General features: G+C 37.7%; 1 long non-coding RNA gene across 1 annotated transcript; it reads left to right on the forward strand.

Moving 5' to 3' along the window:
- Positions 1–5,440: 5,440 nt before the first annotated feature.
- Positions 5,441–10,276, forward strand: LOC103237876 (uncharacterized). The gene is made up of 4 exons (XR_005235113.1): positions 5,441–5,516; positions 5,999–6,178; positions 8,377–8,488; positions 10,069–10,276. It is a non-coding gene; the product is annotated as an uncharacterized lncRNA (long non-coding RNA).
- The last annotated feature ends 7,483 nt before the right edge of the window (positions 10,277–17,759 follow it).

A 17,759-nucleotide genomic window follows, 5' to 3' on the forward strand; every position in this document is an offset into this window, starting at 1 on the left:
CCCCTGCTGGGGCTTTTAGCAGGTCTCACAGGATCTTCTCATGCCCATCCTGTTCCCACGGATCAGCAGCGTCTTGTTAGCCCATCCACACGTTCCACCAAACGCCTCTGAACTTCAACCCCCAGCCCACTGAATGGGTCACGCTTCTTTCCTTGGCGTCTGATTATTTTGTCAGTGGCACAGATTGAGTTCTGCAGATGGAATGAAGCCTCCTACAGGAGTGTTTTTTAAACCTATGCCATTTAAATTTACTTTGGGAAGAGCTGTCTGCACCTACAATATGTTCTTTCATATTTCTTGTCATATTCAGTTACTCTGGGCAAAACATGTTAATGTGTAGTTGTCCTGGGATTAGGAAAATAAAACATAATATGGTCCTCTCTTGGCTCTAGGAGCCAAACTTGATGAGTATACTTGTGTATATATGTGTATGTGTTTCCTTTTGTCTTTGGAGAACCAGCTAATGTTAAGGCAATTCAAGATAAAGATGTATTTTTGAGGAAGCCAAAGAGAGGAAAACTGTAATATCTTTTTTGAGCTACGTTTACCCCAAGGCGTTTATCATAAAATGCATTTTGTTTCTGATTACATCACTCTGGCAGCTGGGATGAGGAAGAAACCACATTGGGAAATTGTCAAAAACTATCACGAGTTCCTTTGGCTTCTATCAATTTTATCCTTTTTCTTCTTCTGACCAGAAAACTCTTGGTTCAATTCCATTTGAATGTCAACAATAAAAAAAAAAAAATAGCAAAGCCTTCATGAGCAAATGTTCAAACTTCAGGGGAAAATAATCAAAGGACCAGTTATTCCTATGTACTTGCCTGAAGATACATAATACTGTTTGATGTGCACATACAATTTAATATAACCTTCTACAAAGCTAAAATGATCAGAACAAGAAAATTCACCACTTGAAATATTTGGGAAGAAAGTTTTATATTATCCTTCTCACTTGAAACTTTTCATAACCATGATATTCCTGGAAAATGTAGAAATAACACTGCTCCCATTTTGGTAGAAATAGACATTTGGAAATGTCTTCTTAGTGTCTTTCATGTTGTAACAGGAAATAAAAGGAGACAATCAGAGCTGTTTGTCTGTTTCGCTAAAACAGCCTCCTCAATGTAATTTAAAGAAAATAAATATGACAGGTCTAGGTCATAAATCATTTCTAATGATCACTCTTATTTTCACAATGAGGGAACAGAGACACGGGTGGGCAACAAGTCATCGATGACCTTGTAAGCCAGTTGCACCAAACGATATGGAATCCCAAAGGCGTCTTCTTCCTGTGCTTCAGCTACTGGTTTGTACGAGCTTTTTATTTTCGTTGTGTTTCAGCTATACATTTTTAGAGCACATAATAGCCTGCAACCCAGCAGGGTTTGAATGTGATTAGACCCGAGTGAAGCACCATTAAAAACCAGAGACACATTCGAATGACATGACATTTTGAATGAGTGCCGAATGTAAACCCCAGTGTGTTTGGCTTTGTGTACTTGCTTCCTTGATTCTTGATTCTTAAACCGATTTCTTTTCAGAAGAAAATGTGCTTTTCTGAAACAGCTAATAGGATGCTTCATAGGTCACATGCTATTTTCAGGACCAGAGAAGAGCAGTGTGTGTTATGGATGAAGTGAAAAACATCATTTCTGAGTCTCCCAGCCTCTGTAAGCTCAGGTCAAGTCATTACCTTTGATTTTACTTTTCAGTTGTTATGAAATTTTCTCTCTTTTTTTTTTTCCTGTGTTGACTGCCTTGCAGGTTTCTCCACCAATCAACCTTGATTGGGTCACCCACAATCTCTCTTTGAACTTTAAATGTGAAATAGGTTAATCAACCCAAGACTTCTATCGCCTGTTGGGCTAGGACCTGGTTCTGTGATTTCAACTCACATCCATCATTTTAATGCAATAGATGTTTATGTGATACACAAAGCCCCATGCCAGCCATGTTCAGAGTATGTCTTGGTCAAAAGCCCATATATTATATGTTCTCATAACGTAAATATATGTATAAGTATGTTTTTGCACACATTTGCCTTCTAGTTTAACATAATTAGTTGAGCTGAAGTGTTTAATGGTTGCACTATTATGGAAACTATTGACTAGACTATCTACAGTGTTAATTCTGACCATGTAATATATATAAAGCTTTCCCATATTACGGCCTGGCTTTGTATAATTTATTTTCTTATTGCCAAAACGTGGCTTTCGCATTTACTATGAAAGGCTTTAGGTAAGGAATGAGAGTGGTTGAGTTAATTGTTATATTTACTATGGAGTTGTTACTTAAAACACATGGTGGTAGAGTCGAGCAAAACAGAATGTCCATATGTGAATAACAGCACTACGATCACGGCATGTTAAGGTTAGAATTAGGGGAAGGCAGCTAGCATTTGTTGATGACCTTTTATATTCCATGTGTTTGTAGATTGCCTCTTTTCTGTGCTCTTCTGTCCAATACCCTCATCTTAGAGACACCGATAGTGGAATAAAGTGCATTAATTAATGCTTTTTACCCATGAGTAGGCATAAAACTCCAGGACTCCAGATACCAGCCTAAGTGCCCAGTTCACTGCTGTATTCTGCTTCATGTTATCTCTTTTGAAGAAAAGCCTAGTTGGGTTTCATATTTCAAAACTTTCTCTTGTGAAATCTCTCATCCACTTCATCTCTAATTGAAAATGCCTCGCTCTGGAAATCATGAGCTTTTGTTGTTTGTTTGATTCAAAATAAATCAAAGTGACTTAATTTTGACCACTCACATGAAGACTGAAAACCTTTATAAACACCATGGAAATTACAGAAGGTAAAGGAAAATCTTTTACTTTTATGGGGCTGGCAGTCATGTTTTTGCATGTGTTTAGCACATAGAATTCTTCTTGGTAAGTGTAAAATGCTGCATATGTACAGATAACTTGTCAGCTAAAAATGTTTGAGGCTCTAGTCTGCATTTCAACAGGATGTGTGTGAGCAGATGTTTATTTCAACACTTCATCCATTGAGCCATCACTGTATATTTGCCTAAAGAGTAAAAAGATAACAGCTGAAATGGATGAAGGCGTGAACAATGGAAGACACAATGGTACCCCGATTGCTTAAGAAAATATAGGCAAGAAAGTTTGTAAGAATGGGTAAAACAATGATGAATAGTGCCATCTTTTCATATAGGTGTTAACTCTGTGTTCCTCTTTGAAGAGTTGATTCTTTCAAAGATTTCTCTGAAAAGTTGGCATTGATCGTCATCCTAACAGGGACTAGCAGTAAAGAGGACCTAATTTTAGGATTTCAGGAATACCAGGGTACAAAAACATCCTGGAAAGGAGAGAGAGAACTGACTTGCCAGAGCAAAAGAAAAATCAACATTTACTAAGCGCCTCTATCTTACCAGTTATATGATAAGTAGTGTCATATGTGGCATCTCATTTAATATCTAAAACATTTTGGATTTTTTTCCATTTTTATGCAAATAATTGAAATTCAGAAAGTTTGAATAACTTACCCAAGTTCAGAAAGCTAATGAGTGTCATACTGAGAACTGAGCTCCAGCTGTGTGTGTGATTCCTCATTCAGCTGCATCATGCCACCGTCACAAAACATTTTAGAGATGGTCTTACATAAGAACAAGAGGCAGAAAACTGTCTTCTTAGAGGAACAAGCTAGAGGGGAAGTACAGATGCAAGGAAAAAGAGACAGCTACTGTTACAGTCCAGTGATATTATAAATATTTAACACTGCACAGGCTGACGTATCAGAACGGATACTAACCTCAAACTACTGTAGAGAGGTACCAGAGACTACTGGCTAGCTACAGCCCCCCAGCCATACATCAGCCCTGTTTATAGTGCCTTTTAAGTTCCCTCTCTTAACAGAGAGCACACCCTAGAGGCTCAGAATCATGTGCAGTTCTCCCTTTCCAGAGCCTCTGATGATAAAATTCCAGATGGCTTACATAACCAGATGTTTTCCTCATTGTCCTATTTTTCTGTTCACTGCTACTCGGTATACTTCTTGGATTTGTATTTCTTTCTTTATCTCCATAAATGCTGGCATTTTCTATATTTCCAGCCTCAGCCGTCTTCAGTATTTTACCCAGCCATTCCCTTTAGAGGGCACTATTCTTTCCTAAGGAAAGGTGACCCTCACCTCTTCCAAGTCTTTGAAATAGGGTCTCACTCTGCTGCCCAGGTTAGAGTGCAGAGACACGATCTCGGCTCACTGCCACTGCTGCCTTCTGGCTTCAAGTGATTCCCCTGCCTCAGCCTCCCCAGTAGCTGGGATTGCAGACATGGGCCACCACACCCGGCTCATTTTTGTATTTTTAGTAGAGATGGGGTTTTGCCACGTTGGCCAGGCTAGTCTCGAACTCCTGGCCTCAAGTGATCCTCTCATCTTGGCATCCCAAAGTGCTGGGATTACAAGCATGAACCACCAGGCCCAGACACTTCCAAGTCTTTATTTATTAAATTGACGGTACCCAGAACACACGCCATTGCCCCAGCTGCAAACCTGCTTCTCCTTCTGTATCACCCGCTGCTCAGATCCGCTTGTCCCACCTCCCTGTCATCAGCAAGTTCTCTTTGGTCACGTTTCTCAAAGTATGTACTGAAAACTGTCTATCATTACTGTCAGAGCTTTGGACAATCTCTTGCTACACTAACATGGGTAATTTCAGTAGCCTCCAAACAGATCTTGTTTTCTCTACTCTTGCTCACCTTAATCCATCTTCCACACGGCTACAGGAGCGCCTTCTCCAAAGCACAGAAACTGCTCCTCGGATACCCTTCCCACTTGCTAACATGCACCGTAATGGCCTAGAGGTGAGTTTGTTTCAGTCAGCTTTTTTCAATTCACTGGGAGAAACATTAACTTTAATACAAAAAGCTGTGCATAATACTCGACTAGGCAAGGAAAGCAGTCTCTTTTAAAAGCATCTATCAGATAAAATTCACCTTAACAATGGCATAAAGGAAACATCTTGCCTGTAGAATAAATTTATGAGGCAAGAAAAAAAAAAAAGATGAAAGGAGGAGCCTATTGCAGAAGTAAATTAGATATCTAGGTAAAAGAAAAATATCAGGGCACCTCCTAAATTAAACTTAATTGAAAGAGATTAAGCTGAATTAAAATTGATTAGGCCAAGCCTGACATCATTAGGAATTTTAATAATAATTAATAATATTCATTGAACACCTAGTTGATATAGGGTAAGACACAGTCCCTTCCCCTGAGTTTATAATCCAAATTAGGGAAGAAGAATGAGTTGGTTGAAAAAGTAAAAGCGAATAGACTTCAAGGAAATGAGTTCTAAGAGCGCTGACTCCACTTGGAGAGTAGTTTAGTGTTGTAATGGGAATAAGTAACCTCAGAGAATGTTAGATTCTTTGTAATTACTTAAGGGAGGAATAAGGTTCTGGAACTTTAGCCTATACTGTAGTTACTGGTGAGGTGAAAAAGTGTCAGTCTGGGTGAAAAAGGAAACAAAAATAAGTTAATACGGTATAAGATATGGTAAACAAGGAAGAAAACTGCATCATTACTCCATTTAATGGAAAATAAGTGTTCAAAAAACATATGTAGTTTCTTGTAGATCTTTGTAGTACCTTAATTTTCTAATCATTAATTCTATCATATAATTACACCTTGATTTTTTATTGTATTTTGCTGCTGAAAAAGTCAATAGCTTATTGATTTTAGGTTTTAAAATTAAGTTTATTAATTTGTTCTTTCAGTAGTTATTTGGAGGCATGATTTAAAAGCAAGTTGAATTATTTTTCTTGTACCTCTTGTAAACACCTTAAAAAGTCTAATTCCAAACAAGAGTTCTAAGAATATCTTAAGCAATGACAGTAACTTCAGAATGAATGAGTAGCTTTTTAGAGTGTTCCATTGAAAAAACTGTGCTTTATTATACAGCCACATTTTCAAAGATAAACACAGACTTCCCAGGGATAGTTTTTCCATTGCTTGTATCTGCCTTGTTCTCTTCAAAGATGCACATTACAACTAGCAAGGGTGAGCTCCTGTGTAGCTTGGTCTCCTTCCTCTCTCAGACATATCGTAGAGAAGATGGACCTTTCCTTCCGCCATCTCTGCTAATCGATGATGTTTGAGCTCTTCCTTGGGGAAGACGTCAGCCGTTGATTCACTGCAGTTGCCAACCATTGAATCAGGTAGAGTATGTTCCCCTCTTATAAAGGGAAGTTTTCAGTAAATCAGATATGATGATGGGCATGACTTTGGAAGTATAAAGTGACCAACGTCATAGTTCCATAGCAGGTTCACTTTCCTCTCTTCCCAAGAATAAAAGTTGTGCCGCCACACTCTCAGGAAATTCCCTGAAGGACTCACAAAAATGGACAGATTTAATCTGGTATAAAAAAGCATGCATCCATTTCCAACAAATATATCACGACTTCTCAGAGTAGGGAAATACTGCACATATCAGAAATGTGGTGCACCCATCAAAATTATGTAAAATCAGTGATGTAAATCATAAATTCACGACTCTACTTTCCCCAATGGTATAAAGATTATACAATATTTTTAGATTAAAAATAAGTACCAAAAGACAGTGTGGGAGAATATCTAGGGGACCTCAGATTTGGAAATGACTTTTTAGATGCAATAACAAAAGCATGCTTCATGAAAGAGAAAATGATGAAATTGAACTTTATTGAAATTAAAAACATCTGTTTCTGAAAGACACTGTTAAGAGAAAGAAAAGATAAGCCACAGGCTGGGAGAGAAAGACAAAATGTGAATAACATGTATCTGATAAAGGACTTGTTTCCAAAATATACAACCAGCTCTTATAACTGAGCAATAGCAAAACAACCCAATTAGACATGGGCAAAAAATCTAAACAGTTAACTCACCAAAGAAGACAGACAAATGTTAAATACACATATGGAAAGGTGCTCAACACTGTACGTTCGTTAGAGATTGCAAATTAAAACCACAATGAGACACCACTACACTTATTAGAATGGCAAAAAAAAAAAAAAATCAAAACACTGACAACATCAAATGTGGGTGAGGATGTGGAGCAACAGGAACTGTCATTCACAGTTAGTGGGAATGTCAAATAGTGAAGCCACTTTCAAAAACCATCTGAGAACTGCTTACAAAGCTAAACATAGTTTTACCATACAACCCAGCAATTGTGCTCTTAGGTATTTACTCAAATGAATTGAAAATGTTATATCCATAGAAATGCCTACACATAAATGTTATAGCAGCTTTATTCATAATTGCCAAAATTTGAAAGCAATCAAGATATCCTTCAATAGGTGAATAGGTGAATGGATAAACAAACTCTGGTACATTCATACAATGGAATATTATGCAGAGATAAGAAGAAATGAACTATTAAACCACAAAAAAGATGCACAGGAACCTTAATTGCATGTTACTAAGTTAAAGAAGCCAGTGTGGAAAGACTAAATGCTGTATGAGTCCAGTTATATAACATTCCAGAAAAGACAAAGCTGTACAGATAGTAAAAAGATCGGTGTTTGCCAGGGTTATGGGGGAGAAGAGGGAAATACCTGGGGCACAGGCTATTTTTAGGGCAATGAAACTGTTCTGTATGATGCTGTAATGGTGGATACAGGATATTTTACATTTGGCAAAACCCGCAGCATTGTACTACTACACAAAGAATAAACCCCAATGCCAATGTGGACTTCAGTTAATAATAATATGTTGATATAGTTTCCTCAGTTGTAAAAAATATACCACACTAATGCAAGATAGTAATAATAGGGAAAAGTGAGGGTAATGGGGAGATGAGATCTATGGAAATTCCCTGTACTTTATCCTCAATTTTTCTGTAAGCCTTTAACTGTCCTTAAAAATTAAAATATATTAAAAATAAATAAAAAAGAAATACACTATCAGCTCCAATGCATGGAAAACTCTAGTATTACCATGTCCACTATTTCTGAGAATTCCAAAGTCATCTAAATATCTGGGGTCCTCCTGCACAATATGTATATAAAGGATAGTGACATGTTCCATACATTTCTGTAATTTAGTTTGATGAAGAGCTTGTCTTTGTTTTGCTTTTTTTTTTTTTTTTTTTAAAGAAACAAGGTGTCATTTGATCTTTTGAATGCGTTCTTGTCAGATGTTCTTACCTACTGACTGTCAAAGTATTCATGGCAAATGATGTTGCCATATTAATACAATTTATTTTGGTTAAAGCGGTTTGCCTTAAGCTACTAACGCAGACTCAGCGCTCTGTGCAATTGATGGCTGAATGATCAATAGAACACCTAAGATTCTCATAAAATCCAACTTCCAACACTGTGACAATGAGCCAGATTAAGAGAAAACTTCGGTTGGCTTTCTGTTGTCTCTCTTATAGACTGGCTTTCCAGGCATTCTACCTGAATTACAATAGACAAAAATTAGTTGACAAAGTCAGCAACATAGACCATGTAAACCTCATGATTCCTTGTAGTGAAATAAACAATGAAGTAAGACAAGTACAGATAAACTTTAACATTTCAGTGAGTTAATAAACTAAAAGTCCTTTATTCATGTGAGAGTATAGTCATTGGTATGTGTTGAGAGAATGGATCCACACAGCCATTCAAGGACCCAGGCTGATGAAAGTTTTGACATTTTCAATGAGTGATTTCTATAGTGACACTATGTGTTGTTATCCATCCAAAGGATGATGAAAGAGAGAGAGGAAAAACAAACAAACAAACAAACAAAATCAGCACATGGAAGGTTTCTTGGTCCAGATGTATATCACTTCTGTCTATACCCCATTGGCCAGAATTATTTGTTCACATGAACACACATAAGTACGTGGGAGGGTGGAAACATGGAGATTGAGGAAGTAGATGTGTTAAATATATATGATATATACATTATACATATGTATTCCAAGTACCTACATCTCATTCATTCTATTCCAGAATTAATAGCTTGTGATGAGAAGATAGGAATGGAATAGAATTGAGGATGGAAAAAAATAAAATTTAATTAATTAAACAAGAGTGAATCTTTGCTTGACAGCATGTCATATGTTAAGGGATCTGATGAACACAACTCTTTGTAGCTGACATAAAACTATATATATTTTTTTAAAAAAATAGGAAAGTAAACCCACTAAAAATGGACAGATTTCTTTCTCAACTTGTTGAGGAGAGACATGATAGGATTCTTTCTATTATTTTAAGTTCCATCAAGTTTTTTCTCTCCCGGGAGAGCTAATTTCTTACTGCACTCTTGAGTCATGACAGATAATTAGGAAATCTGGTCAGGCTTTTGCGGTGCCATATTTCTGCAAGTTTTATATTGTTATAAAATAGCTTCAGGGGAGACACACATACCAAAAAAAACAAAAAACAAAAAAAAAAAAACAAAAAAAAGGATAATAAGGGTGAGAGTACATTAGCCTAAAGTATAATTTTATGGTTTTCCATCTGTTGTAATTATGAAAATAAACTGGTTGGTACTCTGATCAGCAGGATAAGTCATCAAAAAGATGCTTGTGTCTAGCAACATATCTTGTTACATGTTATAAATAAGAATATCTTATCTACATGGCTTTTTTCCCCCTTAGGAGCTGAGCCATTGCAGTCTTCCCACTAGAAAAGTCATTTTTTTCCCCCCTCAAACCAGCATAGCTCAAGGGAATAGTATTTGTTTCAACCAAATCATTAACTGCATATGGGATTTAGATTTGCATTTGCACATATTTCCAAGGTGACTGAAAAAGCATTCTTTTAAGAAAATAACAATTTAAAAATCATAGTTGGAAGGGTATGTTTTCTCTCCACATATTGAGTAAGAATAATATGTGTGCTATTGAGTGTGTAGGAGTACTCAGTGAGCATTCGTCAACTAACTTTTACAGTGACAAACCAACTGAGTCAAGAAAAATAGGCTTGATTCTTCCTGTCTCGCTCTCCTACTGCCTAAACTATGGAAAGCTTACTCTGAAACATGCGCTTTATTTTTAAATAGTAAGGATGATTTTGTTACCTTAAAGAGGACATGTGATTAACTGCCTTAACTCACTTCTTATTTTCCCTAACTTAAGGAAGTGACGTAACTGGCATTGATGATGGAAAAAATCAAAATGAAGATTTTTTTTCCTACAGCATCAATTTTATGTTTTCCTAAAAAATACTGTGAAAGGTCAATGGCAATTTATCCACAACTATTTTCTTATATAATGTAGTTTTCATTACTGGTAGGAGAAGGAAATAATAGAAACAAAAGAAAGTAAATTTTTAGGTTTTAATAGGGACCAGTGGTTCTCTTAATTCTTAAATATCTCTAGTCATCAGCCAGATTTGAGAACCACTACTCACGGTAACTTATTCATTTTAGAAATACAGGCCAGAGAGTGAAGCCATACAACTAGGGACTGGCAGAGTGAGGACATGGTGGGAAAGTGGACTTTTTGGTTTTTGTTACCTCCCTCCAAGACACCCCCCCCCCCCCCCCACACACACACACAATTATAAGAAGAAATGTGAGCACAGGATCTTGTTGCTATCACTCATGATAAATGCTAGTTGATATACAGGAACAAAGAGTGATAGGTTTTCTTCACCTTAACATAATGTGAAGGCTCTGCAAAGTAGTGAAAAATCTTTCCTAATTTAAGGGGCACTGAATGGACTCAACCACTAGCAGTAGGACCTCCTACCAGAGTGCTGAGAATTTTCTTTTTGGAGTGCCCCAGTCCATCCATGAAGGAGGCTGCTTCAGTAGTTTGAGTTTCAGCATTTCTCAGTTTGGGGTTTTTGAGCAAGGGGTGCTATTTGCAATTTTCTAAAGACCCTGACCTGAGTTAGACTTCCAGGGAATTGATGATACACTGAGTGGAAGAACCATAAAGAGGCCAATTGATGGCCCCAGGGAGCTGCAAAGAAGGTGCTTCTCATAGATGTGTTGATTTCAATTTCTTTGAAAGGAATGTGGTCCAGTGGACAACTTCTTACTGTTCCTCCTGTGCTCCTGTCCCCAGATCTCAAGAACTCATCGTTTAGTTTTATAATTTTGTTGTTGTTGTTGTTGTTTGAGATAGACTTTCACTCTTGTTGCCCAGGCTGGTATGCAATGGCACGATCTCGCCTCACTGCAACCTCTGCCTCTTGGGTTCAAGTGATTCTTCTGCCTCAGCCTCCCAAGTAGCGGGGATTACAGGCATGCACCACCATGCCCATCTAATTTGTGTGTGTATGTGTGTATTTTTAGTAGAGACAGGGTTTCTCTATGTTGATCAGGCTGGTCTTGAACTCCCGACCTCAGGTGATCCTTCCACCTTGGCCTCCCAAAGTGCAGGGATTACAGGCGTAAGCCACCATGCCCAGCCTAAACATGTATTATAATAAATACATAATATTTACAACTTTGTAAACATATGTAAATAGAAGTTGTTTTAGAAAATTGTGGAAATATTAAAGATGTCTCCCACCTCAACCCATTTTACCCAGAGTCTTTCAGAGTAAACAGGGAAATATGAGTTCCTCGTGCTTTGACATCTCGGTGGGGATGAATTAAAGAACATTCCAGTGCATAGCAATTACCTCGTGATCAAAGTAAGTGTAAGGATCAAGGAATTCTGACTGGTGCTAAATCCATTTTATAAAAAGTAAGCAATCTCAAGATTTCTCAAAGGAGTGAATGATTGGATTAACAACCAATAGGAGACTGAAGTGAAGTTACAAAGGCCACACGCCTAGGCAAACATCCGATGAACCAAATTACCTGATGCATGAGAAGAAAAGACAGGACAGAATCCGCTTGCAGTTGGCTAAAAAGTTGGGAATTGTTTGGTGAAGAATAGAAATCACTGGAGGCCTTTTAGTAGGAATATAACATGGCTAGATCTATGATTTTGCAAGATTTTCTAGCAATGCGAAGTGTTATGATGCTCACAGAAAATACACAATGATTTTTAATCATTCTGTTATAATCTCACTGTATTAGTCTGTTCTCACATTGCTATAAAGAAATAGCTGAGACTGGGTAATTTGTAAGCAATGAGGTTTAATTGGCTCACAGTTCTATAGGCTGTACAGAAAGCATGGCAGCATCTGCTTCTGGGGAGGCCTGAGGGAGCTTCCAATCACGGTGGAAGGCAAAGGGAGTGTGAGGCGTCTCACATGGTGGGAGCAGGAGCGCCGAGGGTGGGGGATGCTACACGTTTTTAAACATCCAGATCTCCTGAGAACTCACTCAGCATCGCGAGGACAGTACCAAGTGGGATGGTGCTAAACCATTCATGAGAAACTGCCCCTGGGATCAAATAACCTCTCACCAGGCCCCACCTCCAGCATTGGGGATTACATTTCCACATGAGATTTGGGTGGGGACACAGATCTGAACCATATCACCCACTAAAACCCCTGTGGTTTAAAACTCAAAGGAATGTAAAGGGTAAACGTGTTACTGAGTTGCAGCAGCCTAGTGCCTTCACTTTTAACTAATACACATGCACATTAATGTTTCTCTCTGTGGCTTGCAATTTGCTTCAGGGATGTCTGACTGCTTCCTCTCTTTACTGTACAAATTGTCACTAGTTCCAGGGTTCTCCTAACCTTCTCTCATACCTAATATTTCTCTTCCTCTCCTTTCTTCCGACATTCCCCAGAATGCAAAATTACTCATTTGATTTCCTCACCTTTTAAAACAAAGCTGCATTGTTGTTTTACTGCTTGATTAAAATACATTGAACTTTGGAAGATAGAGTGGAAAACATAAAATAATTTTCCATGATCAACTTTTTAAGAGATGGCATCTCACTCTGTTACCTATGCTGGAGTGCAGTGGCATGATCATGGCTCACTGCAGCCTAGAACTCCTGAGCTCAAGTCATCCACCTGCTTCAGCCTCCTGAGCAGCTGGGACTATAGGTATGCGACACAATGCCCAGCTAATATGTGTGTGTGTGTGTGTGTGTGTGTGTAGATGGGGTCTTGCAATGTTGCCCAGGCTGGTCTCAAACTCCTGATCTCAAGTGATCCCCCTGCCATGGCTTTCCAAACTGCTGAGATAACAGACACGAGCACCACTCTAGAACTTGTCTCATCTTAACATCAAAAAACAACCACAGTTGACAACTTTATGCATTTCAAACAGTCTTTAGTCCGTCAACAACATTTGATGTATTACAGGTTTGGGAACATATCATGCGTAAGACTTGTATCCTGTCTTTTCATCTTAACATACATTAACATGAGTGTTGTTCTGGAAATTTTAGTCTACGTGAACTCTCATTGGTTATAGGATCTCCACTAGTGCCATGATTCTCAAACTGTGGCCTCCTGATGAACAGCATCAGTATCACCTAGAAGTTTAGTTGAAATGCAGAGTTTGGAACCACATACCCTGACAACTACCAGAGCAGGATAACTGCGTTTTCTTTACTATACAGCTCCAATATGGCCTCAGGCAGTATTATCAAAAGACTATATGCTAGACCATTGTAAAAATGATGTGTTTTTAATGTTTCTATTGATTTCACTTCCCCTGAGAGGAAGACACTTGGTCAGTTAGACAATACCTCACTGCCCTATCTATCATCTGCTCCCCAGACCCCAAAATCCCATGATAATTATTTTCTTGGATTTAGCAGACTCCTAAGATACAATTGACAAAAGCTATATAACTGGTTTTATGTTTTTTAGTTTTATTATAATAAAAAATGCAATGTTTCATCTTTCAGTCCTCATGGATATTTGAATAAGCATGTTTAGGAAAAGTCCTGAGATCTCATTCAGCAGCAGGGATTCTTTTCGGAGCTGCCAAGTTTGGTTGTGCAGGTTGTGAACTGCAAAACCTCCAGGAGTGCCATTGACTTAGACTGCAGTGTAAATGATGCGTCTTGAAATTATGTAATACAGAAGTCCTGGCTCCTATGTTCAGCCAATAAAGATAGGTTGTAGCAAGAAATATGGGTAGATTTTGACTAATTTCCTTAAAGAAGCTATGGAGGTAGTATTATTGATAATCTCTATCTTTTTTTAAAACTAAGATGCTTAAATCAGGTGATTTTTTACTACAGATTTCTTAAACTTAGATAAACATAGATTCATTATGAAAATGACTGGCATTTTATTTTATATAGCTTCCACAGGAGTATAATTGTTGAATGAACTGAGTTTATGAAGGATCACTTGAATATTGTAGAAGAAACCACTTAAAATAATATTTTCTTTAGAAATTAGCCTGAAACATTTTGTTTTCTATGCTTCTTATTGAAAATTAGATAACTTCAGAAATGTATGCTGAATAAACTGGCTAGTGTTGTACTCCTCTGTGTGTTTGTGTATGTTCATATAATGTATTCCAAATTTGTATATGTAATAGCATATAACCGATGTTTCCATGAGGCAATTTCCAGGCATATTTTATATTCATTTCAAACAACGTTTACCCCATTAACAATATTTAATTATACTGATACTGCAAAGCAACTTGATGATTCTCTTATAAAACAATACAATTTTCCTTCAGTGCTATCCACATTTCCCCTTAAAGATCAGTGTGATACTACTAAGTGGTATCCTTTATGAACTAATGAGTCAAGTTGACAGATTTTAAAATGAATTGTGTCAGCCAATCTTGACTGGAAATATCTTTCACATTCACTTTATGAGTTTAGACAGTCTAGTCTTCAGAATAATGCCAATGGTGAAATAAAATCACCTAAAGTAATAGGTTAAGGTGAGGAGGCTTTCTGATATCAAAATTTCCATGCAGAGCTAGTGACTTTGTATATTTTTGCAGATGATTGTTGTTTGAGCATAAAGTTTTTCCATAAGGACTCAATTGTGAAACAAAAAGAAACGAAAATGAAAAAAAATTTGTGTGACGTTATATATATATATATAGAGAGAGAGTAAAGATATATCACTTCTTACAGTATATACATATATGTATACTGTGTTTCTAGCTCTGAGTTTGGTCTTTAGGCAAAACTGAGGGTCAATTTATTTTGATTTATTTGTACACTTTCTCTTTTCCACAAATGATTTGTGGAGGTTTACAACATGGAATACAATACACTGGCAAATTCAGACTAAACCAAATAAATATAAACTGGAGGTCAACGTTGCAGGCTTTGGGTGAGATGCCAGAATTAATCTTCTTAAGGCATGTCTGGACAATTTTGAGCAACCATTAAACAAGATGTCAAGGCTGAATCTATTGTGACATAATTACAGTTTAAGCCTAATATATTTTAGTGTTGTTAGTTACACGTCACTAAAGCATGGCCACAAAGACTCTAGTGGAATTTCTTGGCTAACTCAATAGATGGTAGGGTCTTGGTAGTGGTGGTGGTTTTGGTTTATTTTTAATCTTTTGCTACATAGATCTTGTGCACAGTAAAAAGAAACAATGACTGCTCAGGTGGTAAGCAGTGAGACAGGTTGGCAGTGTATACCTAAGATTGGCCGTAAGATGAAAAGTCATTCACCATGGGGTGAAAGCTAACTAGTAAGGAGGAGTGATTTCTAGTCCCTGGAATGGAAATACTGAGATATTGCTCCTGAGTATTTTGGAAAGTTGCTTGTTATTAGGTAATAAAGTGACTCAACTCTGCCCAACTTTTGTGACAGAAGACCTAAATGAAATTCTACTAGCTTCAAGGAGGCTTGAAGCTCTTGCTGTATATTATTTTATTTTGTTTTTTAAATTCACATGTAATAATTGTAATATTTATGATGTGGATAAGGATGTTTCAATATGTGGAATGTATAGTGAACAGATCAGATCAGGATAGCATATCCATTGTCTCGAACATTGGTCATTTCTTTGTGTTGCTATATTTTTGAAGTCAGTATATCACTATCTGTCTTACGCGCAATCACCATTCACTCAAATGTCCAACCTTGGGAAGACACATTCAACTTTGACATCTCATTCTTCTGTTCACACAACTTCAGCAACTACTCCTAGCAATTCTACCCTAGAAATGTCTTCCTATTCATTAGAAGACAAATCTATCATTCAGTCTCATTGAATTATAGCTTACTAATCACAGTTCTACAAAACAGGTAGGAATGCAAACAACTGCTATTTGTACATGATCCCTGCCTTTTGTTTGTCTTTCAAAATCCAATGCATAACTCTGCAATAGTAGATCTTCAAGCACTATAATTAACAAAAATTTTTTTGTGTGTATACAGTCTCACTATGTTGCCCAAGGTGGTCTTGAACTCCCAGCCTCCAGCAGTCTTCTCTTGCCTCGGCTTCCCAAAGTGCTGGGATTACAGGTGTGAGCCACTGCACCTGGGCCAATCTTCAAGCACTATGAATAGTTAGGTTAGGCAAGCAACATATGAAGCAGTGGGTGTTTTCATTTGTTTCTGTTTTATTGTTTTATGAATACCTTGGGTAGGGGATTCAAGGCTTGTTTGGGGATTTTTGCCTGTATTTATATGAAATCCATCTTCACTCCACCAAAGCATCTTCCAAGTTGCTTTCCAAAATAACAAGTGTTTTTATTCATTTCACCCACACCACCTTCATCTGCCTTTGAAGTTCCTTGTGGATGGTGAATCAGATGCACTGTTATTCCCTAGAGTCTTGTGTTTTCGGCTCTTCAGAGCAGCCAACTATGTTCAGTGTGGCCCTCAGCAGTAATAACTGGAAAAACTCTCATGTCTAGAGATCTTTTAAAGGTGCTAGAAAGTGGAATGGAGGCTTCTCAATTCTCTCCTGGTGTCATGGATCTCTGACAATAAAGGGAAAAACTTGTCCTACAGGAATCCTTCCACTGATGACTGGAAAATGCCACAGGTCTCCTTTCTTGCACATTTTGTTCCTCAAACCCATGCTGTTTTTTACCTAACTGGGAGAAAATGAAGCTCCTAGAATTTATGTTCCATAAAATAATAAAATAGAACTGTGGTTTACATGTTTTACAGTTATAGCTATAGAGGCTGGGCATGGTGCCTCACACCTGTAAACCCAGCAGTTTGGGAAGCCTAGGAAGGAAGATCTCTTGAGGCCAGGATTTTGAGACCAGCCTGGACCATATAGTGAGACCCTATCTCTAAAAAAATGTACATTAAACTATAGGAAGGGAGGTGGCAATTAGTGTATTCACAACAGTCCTAGTACCTGGCAAGGTCACAGGTAGGCAGTAACGCAAGGCACCTGCATAAACCTTATGTAAATCAGATATATTTAATCTAATCCACCAGTCTAGCGAGGGTCCAAACATCTGAGCTCATGACCACCTTACCAAAGATAGCACATAATATTTCCAAGCATTTTAACATCCCCGATAAACAATCCATAAAAAATAGATCCATATTAAGTATGTGAGCTCTTGTTTGCTCCTGCCCTATCTCCCTTTGATATGGTTTCCGTGTGTCCCCACCCAAATCTCATCTTGAATTGTAGTTCCCATAAACCCCTGGTGTCATGGGAGGGACTCTGTGAGAGGTAATTGAATCATGGGGGTGGTCACTACCATACTGCTGTTCTGGTGATAGTGATTGAATTCTCGTAAGATCTGATGGTTTTATAAGGGGCTTTCCCCACTTTTGCTTGGCATTTCTTCTTCCTGCCACCATGTGAAGAAGGATGTGTTTGCTTCCACTTCTGCCACAATTGTAAGCTTCCTAAGGCCTCCCCAGCCATGCTCAACTGTGAGTCAATTAAACCTCTTTCTTTTATAAATTACCCAGTCTTAGGTATGTCTTTATTAGCAGCATGAGACTGGACTAATACAGCCTTTCATTCTTGTATTTTTGTTACATGTTT

The sequence above is a fragment of the Chlorocebus sabaeus genome, chromosome 9 (genome assembly GCF_047675955.1).
Source record: "Chlorocebus sabaeus isolate Y175 chromosome 9, mChlSab1.0.hap1, whole genome shotgun sequence".
Classification (NCBI taxonomy): domain Eukaryota; kingdom Metazoa; phylum Chordata; class Mammalia; order Primates; family Cercopithecidae; genus Chlorocebus; species Chlorocebus sabaeus.